This window comes from Pongo abelii, chromosome 5 (assembly GCF_028885655.2).
Source record: "Pongo abelii isolate AG06213 chromosome 5, NHGRI_mPonAbe1-v2.0_pri, whole genome shotgun sequence".
Taxonomy (NCBI): Eukaryota; Metazoa; Chordata; class Mammalia; order Primates; family Hominidae; genus Pongo; species Pongo abelii.
In genome coordinates this window covers 67,330,565-67,344,573 of record NC_071990.2, presented here as the reverse complement: position 1 = coordinate 67,344,573, position 14,009 = coordinate 67,330,565, and positions in this window count along the sequence as shown.

The following is a 14,009-nucleotide window of genomic DNA, read 5'->3' as shown; positions in this document are numbered from 1 at the left end:
GATCTAGGACTACAATTACCATTTGACCCAGCAATCCCGTTACTGGATATATAACCAAAGGATTATAAACCATGTTACTATAAAGACACATGCACATGTATTTTTATTGCAGCACTATTCACGAACTAACCCAAATGTCCATCAATGATAGACTGGATTAAGAAAATGTGGCACATATACACCATGGAATACTATGCACCCAGAAAAAAGGATGAGTTCATGTCCTGTGCAGGGACATGGATGAAGCTGGAAACCATCATTCTTAGCAAGCTATCACAAGGACAGAAAACCATATATCACATGTTCTTACTCATAGGTGGGAACTGAAAAATGAGTTCACTTGGACATAGGGCAGGGAACATCACACACTGTTGTGTGTGATGGGGTGTGGGGCTGGGGGAGGGATAGCATTAGGACAAATACCTAATGTAAATGAAGAGTTGATGGGTGCAGCAAACCAACATGGCACATGTATACCTATGTATCAAACCTGCACATTGTGCACATGTACCCTAGAACTTAAAGTATAATTTTAAAAAATAGCTTTTACTTTTATCAAACATACATAGTTTAAAAATCAAGTAGACTTGATAAGGCTAGTATAAAAACCCTGACTAGCCCTACATTATCATTTTCTTCTCAGAATCAATCACTTTCAGTCACTTTAACCAAGTTTGGTAGTGACATACTTTCTTTCAATATTTAGTTCATCTTCAGGCAGGAATGGGAAAAGTATAGGATAGTCTCTTGTACAGTGGAGAAAGATAGTCTTTTCAATGGTGTCCGGCACAGTGGACATCTACATTCAAAAGAATGAAGCTGGGCTCTTCCCTTGCACCATATACAAAAATTAACTCAAAATGAATGAAGGACTTAAATGTAAGACCTGAAATCATAAACATTCTAAGGGAAATAATAGAAAAAAAATCATTGATCTTGGCCTTGGCAGTTATTTTGCAGACATAATTCCAAAAGCACAGCCAACAAAAGCAAAAATAAACAAGTGGGACAACATGAAACTAAAAAGTTTCTGCACAGCAAAGGAAACCATCAACAAAGTGAAAAGCCATCCCATAGAATGGGAGAAAATAAATTGCAAACCATATATCCAATGTACATTAATATTCAAAATATACAACTCAATAACAACAAAAACAAAAACAAGTAACCTGATTAGAACGTGGGCAAAAGACTTGAACACATATTTCTCCAAACACTGCAAATGTCTAATGGGGATGTGAAAAGGTGCTCAGCATCACTAATCATGAGGGAAATGCAAATCAAAACTACATGAGCTATAACTTCATACTTGGTAGGCTGGCTATTGTCAAAAAGTAAAATGATAACTATTGACAATGTCGAAAAAAAGACACCTTGTACACTGTTGGTAGAATTATAAATTGCTACAGGCATTATGAAAAATGATATGGAATTTCCTTAAAAAACTAAAAAATAGGGCTAAGTTAAGATCCAGCAATCCCACTTCTAGGTACATATCCAACAGAACTGAAATCAATATGCAGAGGAAATGTTTGCACACCCATATTCATTGCAGCATCATTCACAATAGCTAAGATATGGGAACAACTTAAGTGTTGTTGGATGAACAGGTAAAGAAAAGATGACATATATATTGAGTACAAATATTTTAAGTGTCCGTCAATGGACGAATGAATAAAAAACAGTTTGTGTGTGTGTGTTTCTGTGTGCATGTTTGCATATATGCGTACAATAGAATATTATTTAGCCTTTAAAAAGCCTTTCGTAGACGAAGAAATCTAGCAGTTGTTAAATGTAGTCAGTCAGAAATACATATTTCCATCACAAATAATGATTTTTAAAACTATTCCAGTATTATGTATTGCTACATGTCAGTTGGAATAAAATTTCCAGAGACAACATCTCTAAGGAATTCTAATGATATGTCACAAACGGAATAGGGGAATACAAAATGACTCATTCTGGAAAAATAAAGGTTAGAAGAATCAAAACTGGCTATGCTGATGAGAAATACAATGATTCTTCTGTGCTTGCAATGGGTCTGAAAATAAAAAAGAAACTTCTCTTCTTGAATCTTGCTATTAAAAATACCTCTAAACATATTAATTTACATGCATCTCTAAACATATTAATTTACATGTAATTTTAAATGTTTATGTGTAATATCTATTATGTTTAACTATTGCTATAAAATTTTAATTCTCTAAAGGATTCTTTTATCAAGCCAGGCAAAAAGCTCTTTTGTAAAGTCTTCTCATTGTGAAGATGGGACCTGTCTCATACTTGAAACGTTATATTTAGGTGTTTGTCTTAATCTATCTTTCTCTAATACCTTCTATTCATGTAGATTTTCTTAATAATTGTATCTTATTAAGGGAATGATTCCTGCAAAGATTAACTTAAATATTAAATTTTATTGATAATAAAAACATGATAACCCCACTCATGCCATTTATTAATAATTTTCCTCTTTCTAGAGCAAAGTGTTAAATCTTATAAAGGATTTTACATTTTCAATTATCACCAGAATGTTCTCTCATTTGTTTCTAACATAGATGGAAAACAATATCTGATTGTATTAGAACATATCTGATTTGGTAACTGAATGCACAGGATTCATGTTAATTTCCCTTGGCTGTTCATACGTTAGACCCAGCAAATTGTTGCATTTTTAAAAGGATAAAAATATGAATCTTATCAGATATCTTTTATCTTCCATATCTAGTCATTTCAAATGCTAGATCTATTTTGCTACAGATCTGTCTTATGTAATATGTATAACATTAACATGATCTTAGACACTTATTTGTGGCAACTAGGCTTATGGTCTGATAACTTTGGTCAGTGAGTATACATTGATTTAAATTAAATATAAAACTCACATAAGAAAATATTGTTTTATGTCTGGCTTCAGTCACAAGGCCTGAACAATCTGACAAGAAAATTCTTATTATAGTTATTTATGGAACTATTACATTAAAAAATATATTGTCTATTCAAGAAAGCACAAAATACTATAGTTTTTTAATGTGGAATGTTTGTACTCTTATTTTATTTTACTTATATTATTTTCTGAGTGGAATTAATAATCTTAATTCTTAAAACTACACAATAAAATTTATCAATGACAGATTTCTACTCTTCTAAAGCATTCAGGCCTCATCACTCCCGTTTAGAAATATTAGGTGTGATCTTTATTTCAGTATAATTAGTCAGAATCTGTATTGTTACCAGTTTGCCTCCCATATTTAATTAAAAGAGCCTTGAAGATGGGTTTTTACCTTGTTACCAATCTGATCATTGAATCACCGAATATGCACATCACATACTTGGGGTTAAATAAATACTAAATGACTCAGCAAATGAATGAAGTTCGAATCCATTAAGGTCTGTTCATCAGGGCTTTTCTTATTATGTTTGCTAGTATATAAAGAAAATTGTGCTTCTTATTCCCAGATCAGGTTTTCCTCACTGAATAGTGAACAGGGTGGACACAAAATGTGGTAAGTATATTCATGTAGAAGATGACAATATGTATCCTTTCATATGGTTCAAACACAAAAAATAAACACACACACCATTTTTTGGTATTAAGAATATTGGTAATATGATACATTGATTCAAAATATATAACTAATTCTATATTAGATTGAATTCAATATATACCACATTTACTAAACAGATCTGGAATAATTTACAAGTGTTATGTAAATTAGGTTGTAAAGATCACTTGTAACACAAGAAACTTTACAATTTAAACTTACAACTCAAAAGGTCAGTTAGTCAATTACTTTTTTTTCTCCTAGGACCATAAATGTTTGTTGCTTAAGTATAGGATTTTGGCACATAGTATTAATAATTTATGTTTCCTTTCTTCTATAATCTTGAACTAAATTAAGACAGCAAATAGGGATGGGCAGAGTGGTATGAAAAAATGAGGATCTAAGCCTAACAAAATGTCCATGGAAGGCAAATGTTAAATATTAACCTTATTATGATTAATTTGTAAAACTAAGCAGTCAATTCCAATAAACAAGTGTTATGAATATAAATGATAAAGGAGACACACACATGTGCATGCACATACAAACACACATAATTTAGGTCTTAAGGTATTTAATCTCATATTTCTCAAGTTTTTGCTCACATTGCCAGGCCATTCTGTAACAGTAGTAATACATATACATTTTACTATTAACTAATCATGTTTTTATTATTAAAATATTAATTTTATATAATAATAGCTAATGCTTTCTTCTTAATTTAATATGTGTGACTGTATATAAGTAGCAATTCTGTGTTCTTATATTTGTTTTTAAAATGATTCAGCCTTTAACAATGATCCAAGGAAACCTCAAAAAATATGAGCTGCTGTTGTCTGTATTCACAGGGCATGTCATTTTGCAAATATTTAAGGAGCACTAAACTGTATCATTTCCTAGTATTTAATGACTGAGAGGTAAAGGTCAAATTTGTCTCTCTGAGTATTAGCTTTCTCTGGTGCTCTAGGGTTCTGAAACTCTGAAAGTGATAAAATATAGATAATTTTATTAAAAAGACTATTCAACTCACTGGTAGTACTGTATGGTTCTGCCTTCTTAAACAGTAACATCTTAAATGTTCTTTTGATGCAGTTAGTCCTACAGGGTTATTTTTCACAGTTTGTTTCTCATTTCATCAAAAAATAAAATAAGATAAAATTTCCAAAAATTTCAATGTAGTTATTGCTGAACTTGATATTCCAAGATTACATATGTATATATATATATGTGTGTGTGTGTGTGTGTGTGTGTGTGTATATTATACATATGTATATATAAAAAATTTAACAGAAAGCCCATTATTGTTCCACACCAAAGGTTAGTTTCAACAACTCATTCTATGTCTTCTAAGAATTATATTATTATTCTGAGTCATATATCTAAATTTAAACAATCTTTCTATAACATGTTTTATTCATAAAAATCTATTGTTATATTCACTTCATATAAGAAATACAATAGTAAGCCCCTATTTGCATTCTCTTTCTTGTTCCCACAGAATGGAAATTTTTAATATTCTATTTCCCAAATTTAATATTCTTTCACTTCTCTCCCACAGTATGTTCCCCCTGTAAGAGTCAAAATGTTAATGACATCCCCATTCTGTTTCATTCGTCTGCATGTTTGTCATGCCAGTACCATAGGGTTTTAAGTACCATAGCTTTGCTATATATTTTTAAATCAGGCAGTGTAACACTTCCACCTTTGTTCTTCTTTCTCAAGGTTACTTCAGCAATTCAGGGTCTTTTGTGGTTACATATGAATTTTAGATTTTCTCTTCTATTTTTGCTAAAAATGCCCTTGGAATTTTGATAAGTATTATATTGAATCTGTATACTGCTTTAAGTCATACAGACATATTAAAAATATGAAATCTTCGAATCCATGATCACATGATAGCTTCCCATTTATTTGTGTCTTTAAAATTTCTGTCATCCAGAGCGAGACTCTGTCTCAAAAAAAAAAATTCTGTCATCAATGTTTTATAGTTTTCAGTATACAGATCTTTCATTTTCTGGGTTATGTTTATTCCCAAGCATATTATTATTTTTGATGCTATGGTAAACGGAATTGTTTCCTTATTTCCATTTTTGGATAGTTCATTATTCGTGTATACAAAAACAACTAAATTGTGTATGTTGATTTTGTTTACTGTCAGTTTGCTGAACTTGTTTATTAGTTCTAATAAGTTTTTTTGTGGTGTCTTTAGGGATTTTTATATATAAGATTCCGTCAACTGAAAAAAGAGACAATTTTATTTCTTTCTTTTCAATTTGGAGTTCTTTTATTTATTTTCCTTGCCTAATTGCTCTAGCACTTTCAGTACTATGTCGAAAAGAAGTGGCAACAGAAGGCATCCTTTTCTTGTTCATAATCTTAGAAGAAAAGCTTTCTAATGTGTAGTTAAATTTGGATTGCTTGTATTTTGTTGGAGATTTCTGCATCTATGTTCAACAGGAATATTGGCCTGTGGTTTCCATTTCTTATGGTGGCTTTGTCTGACTTTTGTATCAGGGTAATGATAGCCTCATAAAATGAGTTGGGAAATGTTCCCTCTGTTTCAACTTTTTGGAAGAGTTTCAGAAGTGGTGCCATGAATTTATTTTTAAATCGTTGATAGAATTAACCAGTGAAGGCATCTGATACTGGATTGTCCTTGTTGGAAAGTTTTTGATCACCAGTTCTATATCCTTTCTCATTATTCATCTGTTCATATGGTCCACTTATCTTCAACAGAGATGTTAAGAAAATACAATGGGGAGAAGATGGTTTTTGTAATAAGTTGTGCTGGGAAAACTGGATATAAACGTTCAATAGAATAAAATTGGATCATTATGTCAGACAAAAAAATCCACTCAAAGTGGACTAAATACTTAAATTTAAGATCTGAAAGTATAAAACTCTAGGAAAACAGAAGAAAAACTTCCTGAAATTGGTGTAAGCAATGATTTGCTGCATTTGACAAAAAATGTACATGCAACAAACACAAAAGTAGACAAGTGAGACAACATCAAATTTTGCAGAAAAGCTTCTTTAAGGCAAAGAAAAAAACGTCAACACTAGTTGGGCATGGAGCGCATGCCTGTAATCTCAGCTGCTCAGAAGTTGAGGCAGGAGGATTGCTTGAGCCCAGGAGTTCGAGGCTGAAGTGAGCCATGATAACACTACTGCACTCCAACCTGGCTGACAAGTAAGACTCTGTCTCTGTGAAAAGGCAACATATTTAAGGAAAACATATTTGCAAACCATCTATTTAACAAGAGGTTAATATCCAAAGAGCGTAAGAATCTCCTATGTCTCAAAGCAGAAGAAACAACCTAATTAAAAAATGAGCAAAGGACTTGAATGGGCATTTCTTCAAAGAAGACATACAAACAGTTGCCAGGTATATGAAAGGTGCTCAATACTACAACTAATTAGGAAATGCAGATCAAAACAACAATGAGATATCACCTCACACTTGTTAAGATGGCTATGATAAAAATAAGAAACTACAAGTGTTGGCAACTATGCGGGGGAAGAAAACACAAGCAGAGTTGATGGAAATGTAGAATGCTTCAGGCACCATGGAAAACAGTATGCAGGATCCTTTAGTAGTTATTGCATTAAAAATAGAATTGCTACATGATGAAAAAATCCCACTTCAGGATATATATCCAAAATAATTTAAATAAGGTTTTGGAAGAGATATCTGCACCCCAATGTTCATGGAGGCATCATTCATAATTACCAAGATAAGGAAAGAATCTACATGTCTATCAATAGACAAATAGATAAAGTAAATGTGTTTCAAATATTATTCAGCCTTAAAAAAGGCAGAAAATCTTACTGTTTGTGACAACATGAATGGACCTGGAAAACGTTATGCTAAGTGAAATAAGCCAGTTATAAAAGGACTTCATGATTCCACAAATATAAAGTATCTGGAATCGTCAAACTCATTGAAGCAGAGAATACAACAGAGCTTGCCAGGGGCTTGAGATGGGAGGAAATAGGAGATTGTTGCTCATTTGGTATAAATTTTCAGCGGTGCAAAATGAATAAGCTCTAGGGATCGATGTACAACATAGTTATCTGCAGTTAACAAAATGGTATTGTTCACTTTAAAACTTATTAAGAGGATAGATCTCATGTTAAGTGATTTTACCAAAAACAAAAACAAACAAACAAACATACAAAAACCCCACCAAAGGACAAAATAACTAGGAAATGTTTGGAGATGATGGAAATGTTTAGAATCTTGATTGTAGTATTAGTGTCATGATTTTATACATATATTGAAATTCATCGAAATTTAGACACTAAACATGTACGATTTTGTATATCAATTATACCTCAATAAAGGTTAAAGCAATAAATACCAAAAATATTTGACTGCTTGTTTTTAAATGTTTTATCTACTTAACATTCTTTATTTTCCCCTTAATGTATTGGTTTTATTTAGCAGGCCCTGATGTGGTCCTATAGACAATTTTGAAAATGCACTTAAAAATAGAATCTTTAACTTTGACAAAAATATGAGAGAGGTTGCATACAATGGGATTTGATTTATGAAGAATTCACCTCCCCCTTTCCAATGGCATACATGTGCAAACTTCTATTGTTGCTATGATGCAAAACATATATTGGAAATGTTTAAATTACTGACTGTGAGGGTTCTTTACAACTGGAAAAAATTCATTATTTGATTTTTTACCCATAGTAGTGCAAAAAAATATGTTAAACACATTTTCTCTTACTTCTCCTCCTCCTTGTTTCTCTATTTCTCCTCCTCCTTCTTCTTCCTTTTAGAACTGGCAAGATGATTTAGTCAGCTCTAATCCATTTGTATTGACTATCCTCTAACTCACTGGCCTAATTATGAATTCCTTCATAGTACAAAATACTTCTTTTTGTTTTGATTTTTTAAAATACAAAAGCCACTTTATGTTAATTCAATTATTTTGGTCTGTTGTTTTCTATTTTTTTAAATGAAAATTTGCTCTTCATGTATGCATGCTAAGTATAAAAAAATCAAGATCTGATCAAATTATTCTGTTGTTTTAAGTGCCTTACAGCACTACATTTTTTTCCTTGGAATTCATGTTGTGTACAGTCCTAGTGCCATTATCTTGTTTCTCTGTGCTTGGTCCAAGGGGTGGTTGAGATCCACTAACTTTCATTCAGATTTCATTATAGCATTGATATCTGAGGAAAAAAAAACTTTATCTTTCTTCTGATGTTTTTAAGCTTGGAGAATATAGCTGCTGACATTCATCATGTTCACAGTACTGATCAAGTTTGCATTTAGTATCAAGGCCACCATAGACAAATAGAGCTTATAAATGGATAAAGAACCTAACCAGCATTCTTGAGGTCCAGGGATTCAATATCTTCCAAATCCAAGCCCACATCTAGTCTTCCCAGATAAAAGCTGAAAAAAATGTTTTTGTTGATTTTGTTGATTTTTTTTCTTAAACATAAGTTAGAAATTATAATAGTCCAAGAGGTCTTTTAAGATTAATATTCTCTTCAGATTTCTATTGCTATCTTTCTCTTTCTGATACTTTCTTTAATGTAATAATAAAGGTAACCAGTTTGCAGTAAAAATTGGTTCTATCTTGAGAAATATTTTGTCTCATTAAGACAATCTTACATATCTGCAATGGTCCCATATGTGTTAACTTTATATTTAATCTAAAAAAATTCCTGATTTCCCTTATTTTCAAGTCTTTGGCAGGCCACCCATTATTGCTGCCAGGCATTCCTACACACTCTTTCTTATGTTCGTCCAATTCACAGTTCTAAATGCGTACTTTAACAGAGTATAGCACAAATCTTCTACCCACTCTTTATGGAAGTTCTCTAAATACTTTATGGAATCTATCATGTTCCTGTAAGTTACATTTTATTCATGGTGAAATTACCATTTGTTCCTCATTTATAAGATATCAAAAATCTCAGTTACATTCATTGCCTTCTTGGAGTTACATTCCAGATTGTCAGTTTTTCTTTTAAAATATTACATGAAATTTACTAAAGACCATAATTTAGGTTTAGGATGGAAAGTGACAATAACATCTGTCAGGTGTACTTAGTTTATACACATTTTGTCAAACTAAATATATTATCTCATATGTAGAAAAGTCCTGATGCTGGACAAATATTTAGATATCTCCACAGTTGGATTTGAGATATCCCTGTAAATTCTTTATTTTTTTATTTTTTATTTTTTGAGACAGAATCTTTCTCTGTTGCCCAGGCTGGAGTGCAGTGGCACAATCTCGGCTCACTGCAACCTCTGCCTCCTGAGTCCAAATGATTCTTCTGCCTCAGCCTCCTGAGTAACTGCAATTACAGGCATGCACCACCCCCAGCTAATTTCTGCATTTTTAGTAGAAACGGGGTTTCACCATGTTGGCCAGACTGGTCTCACACTCCTGACCTCAAGTGATCCAATTGCCTCAGCCTCCAAAAGTGCTAGGAATACAGGCATGAGCCACTGCGCCCAGTCCAAGGTACCCCTGTAAATCTTTTGCTATGAGTTGGACAACTCAGAGTCAGTAAACTTTGATAAAACTAAAGAAAGCAATATAAATACTTTTCAATTAAATTTTTTAAAAAATTATTTGCATTAGACACTTTCTGTTTCTCTGGGTTGGGAGCTCTGTTCTCTAACCTGCCTGCTTTCTAACTCCAACCAGTCACAAACTCAACCCCGCCAAATCTTTATCAGGATAGTCATGTTTTCGGTGTAAGATTGAGTGCCTATCTAAGCTGCTACAACTCCAGCAATAACTGGAAGTTTTTACCTTCAAATATATGACTTTTATTTCTAAAGATTGAATTTTCAAAATGATCTTGATTTGGTTTTAAATCAATGAAATGATAGTGAAATCATGATGGAGTATATTTAGATGAAGTTTTAGAAAAAGATAATTTTCTTCCACTGTGCATCTAATAAAAACCATTTAATAAATTCTTTCCTTGACTGGCTGACAGGGTCATCTTCCAGAAGACTGGGAACATAACAAGGAAACTTCAATTTTTACTTAACTTTGACAAGACGACAATCCTGCCTACAGAGAAATAGTGATGAGAAATGTAGGGAAAAATGTGTCAACTTCATGAGTATAGTTGGAAGCACATTCTTCTCTGCAGAAAAGCAGATTTTAATATTTAAGAAGATAATGAAATAATTCTGTGGTAATATAATATAACAACTTAGAAAATTTTAAGAGATTGAAGACAATATAGGACACTGACAAAAACCACCCAATTCTGGACATGCCACTTATGAATGATATAAACGTTTGCATTATCTGTAACAGAAGGATAATAATTGTGCATATCCAAGGCTTTGTTAAGAAGCTGAATGAATTAAAATATATAAAATGCTTAGACAAGCACCTAGCAAAGGATCTGATTGAGACATTTCAATAATAAAATTCTGTAAATTTAATAAATGATAAGTAGAAGAAAAAGGAGCACTATAAAAACAAGTGATGTAGCAGCTCAAATAATTTTCCAATAAGGATTAATGTATTTCATAATAGGTAAAGAAGGGATACTTAACTATGGACAAATATGTGTATAGAATGAAAATATCATAGTCCCAGTGTGTATACTACAAAAATAAATTGGCACTTGTAATATACATCAAAAAGAGCAAGAACACTTATGAATATGGATATACTCAACATTTTAGGCAAATCTTAAAGAAACAAAAAGAACTACTAAATATATATATTTGCTTTTTCTCTATCAATGAGAACAATTTGCAAACTGAAAAGTGTTTGAGATGTGTAGCTGTGAAACCTCTTCTCTGTGACAAGTGAAGAAAAACATTAAATCAATTGAAATCTCTAGATACTGAGGATTAAAAATTTGTGATGTGATAAATAATTTAAAGTGTGATTGTGCAATCATTGTTGGTTATCATCTATGAGGTATTACAAACAACAGGTTAAGGGCCAGAATTTAGAAACATGTAAATGATACTACACTTTTATAAATGGGAAAATGATATATTTTGGAACCTACAGGCAAAGTGCAGTAAAAGTTGTCACTGGCAAAATTTGAATACCAAACATAAGCCAAATAGTTTGTAAGCAAATCTGTAGTAAACAAAGAGCAAGGCTTACAAAACTCTAAACCCAGCCTTTCAAGTTTCTTGTTTTGTAATTCTGGCCAAGCTATCTCACTCTCCTGATTTACAAGTTTTCTCATCTAAAATGGAAAAGATTATGTCAGACACTATTTGATATCTATTTTAACTAGAATATTTTTTAAACTTATAACTGTGTGATTCTGCCCTTGGCGTGGGCAAAACATCCCAAACAAAACATGTTTTACTGTGTACATATTTGTGTGTACAAATAAAAGATGATAAAAATTAAAAGTAGCTTTGTTAAATAAAAATAAATCTAGATGGATGACATCAGGAAGACAGTGGAATATGAGGCTCCTGACTTTCCCACCTCCCACAAAGTTACAGAATAAACATTTCACACATGAATCAATTCCCTCTGAGAAAAAGCTAGAACTAGTTGAGAAATGCCTACACATCAGGCAACTGTGAAAATGGACATGTAGAAATGGATAGGAAAAGATAAAACACATTGACTCACAGACCCCACCCTGGCACAGCACCTTATCATCAGAAAGGAATTACCATCTCCTAGTTTCTCCTTGAGGAACGAAGGGATTGGATCATGCATATAGCACCCCAACTTCTGTATCCTCACTTTCTTGCCCAGAAGGTTTGAATATTAAATTACGTTGCATTTGGGGCGAAACAGACTCTGTATTTCCAAGTCTCCCTAATCTAATGTGAACAAAAATGTGGTTTTTAATAAGTACACAAGCACTTCCAGCAGCTATAACCCTCAGGATCACTGCAAAGAGAACAGGCTAAAATCCCCAGCTACCAGTTTTTCCCTGGAAGGGAATCTTCTGCATATTTTTCCAGATGCTGCCCGAGTGGAGGGCTTCTAAGGAGCCAGAAACAGAGAGACAATGGGGCAAATAAACAGTGGGCCTCTGGGAGTCTGAATGGAAAAGTGGGCACTTTCTTTTCTTTATGTGCCAGCTAACTCCAGTGATAAATTCAGGTCTTCATATTCTCCCAGGAAGGAGGGTGTGCATTCATTGAGTGCCCCAACTTTTAAAACTGCCACCAGAGATACTGGTTTCTAAATGACCTGGCTCTGGGAGTTGAAGTGGTTCTCGATTCCCAAGTCTCTCTAAATCACAGAGATAAGGAGGTAGAATCACAGGATTATAAGGTGATAGGCTGCCAGCAAGCTGGGGAAAGTGAGAAGCCAGCAGGGCCTTATTCCAAGTCCAAAAGCCTCAAAACCAGGAAAGCTGCCAGCTCCGCTGCCAGCCTAAGGCTGAATGCCTGAGAGTCCCCAAGAAACAACTGGAGCAAGTTCCAGCATCCAAAGGCCCAAGAACCTGGAATCCTATGTCCAAGGGCAAGAGGAGCAGAGGCAAGGATCTGGCATGGAAAGAAGAAAGGGAGCCAGAAACTCAGCAAGCAAAGTTGTCCCACCTTATTTGTCTGCCTTGTTCTAGATATACTGGCAGCCTATTGGATGGTGCCCAATCAGACTGAGGTTGGGTCTTCCTCTCCCAGTCCACTGACTCAAATGTCAGTTTCTTGTGGCAAACAGACACTGAAATAATACTCAAATGTCAATCTCCTCCTCACAAACATACCCAGAAACAATATTTTACCAGCCATTTAGGCATGCCTCAATTCAATCAAGTTGACACCCATGAAGTTGACAGCAAGCAGACACCTCATCATAACAGATATAGTAAAAGCAGTCATGAGGGAAGTTTATAGCAATAAATTCCTAAACTAAAAAGCAGAAACATCTCAAATAAATCATCTAACTTTACACTTCACAAAACTAGACAAAAAACAAACTAAAGCAAAGTTAGTGGAAAGAAGGGAATAACAGATCACAGTAAAAATAAATGAAATAGAGAATAGAAGAACTACAGAAAAAAAAAAATACCAAAGTTTTTTTTTAATAAACAAAATCAACAAACCCTTAGCTAGTTTGTCAAAGAAAAAAGAGAAAAGATTCAAATAAAATCAGAAATAGAAAAGGAGACATTACAAATAATGACTCAGAAACTGAAAAAGATCATGTGATTATAAACAATTATATGTAAATAAAGCAGATAAACTAGAAGAAATTCTTAGAAACATGCAACTTATCAAGACTGAATCAACAAATAGAAAGGCTCAATAGACCAAAAACAACAAAGACTTGAAATAATAATCAAAAGTCACCCAATGAAAAAAAAAAAAAAAAAAACTCAGGACCACACAGCTACACAGCTGAATTCTATCAAATATTCAAAGAATGATTACCAATCTTTTATGAACTCTTTAAAAAAATAGAAGTAAAGGTAATATCTCCAGCATCACCTTGATACCAAGTCAGACAAACACAAATATAAGAAGAGAAA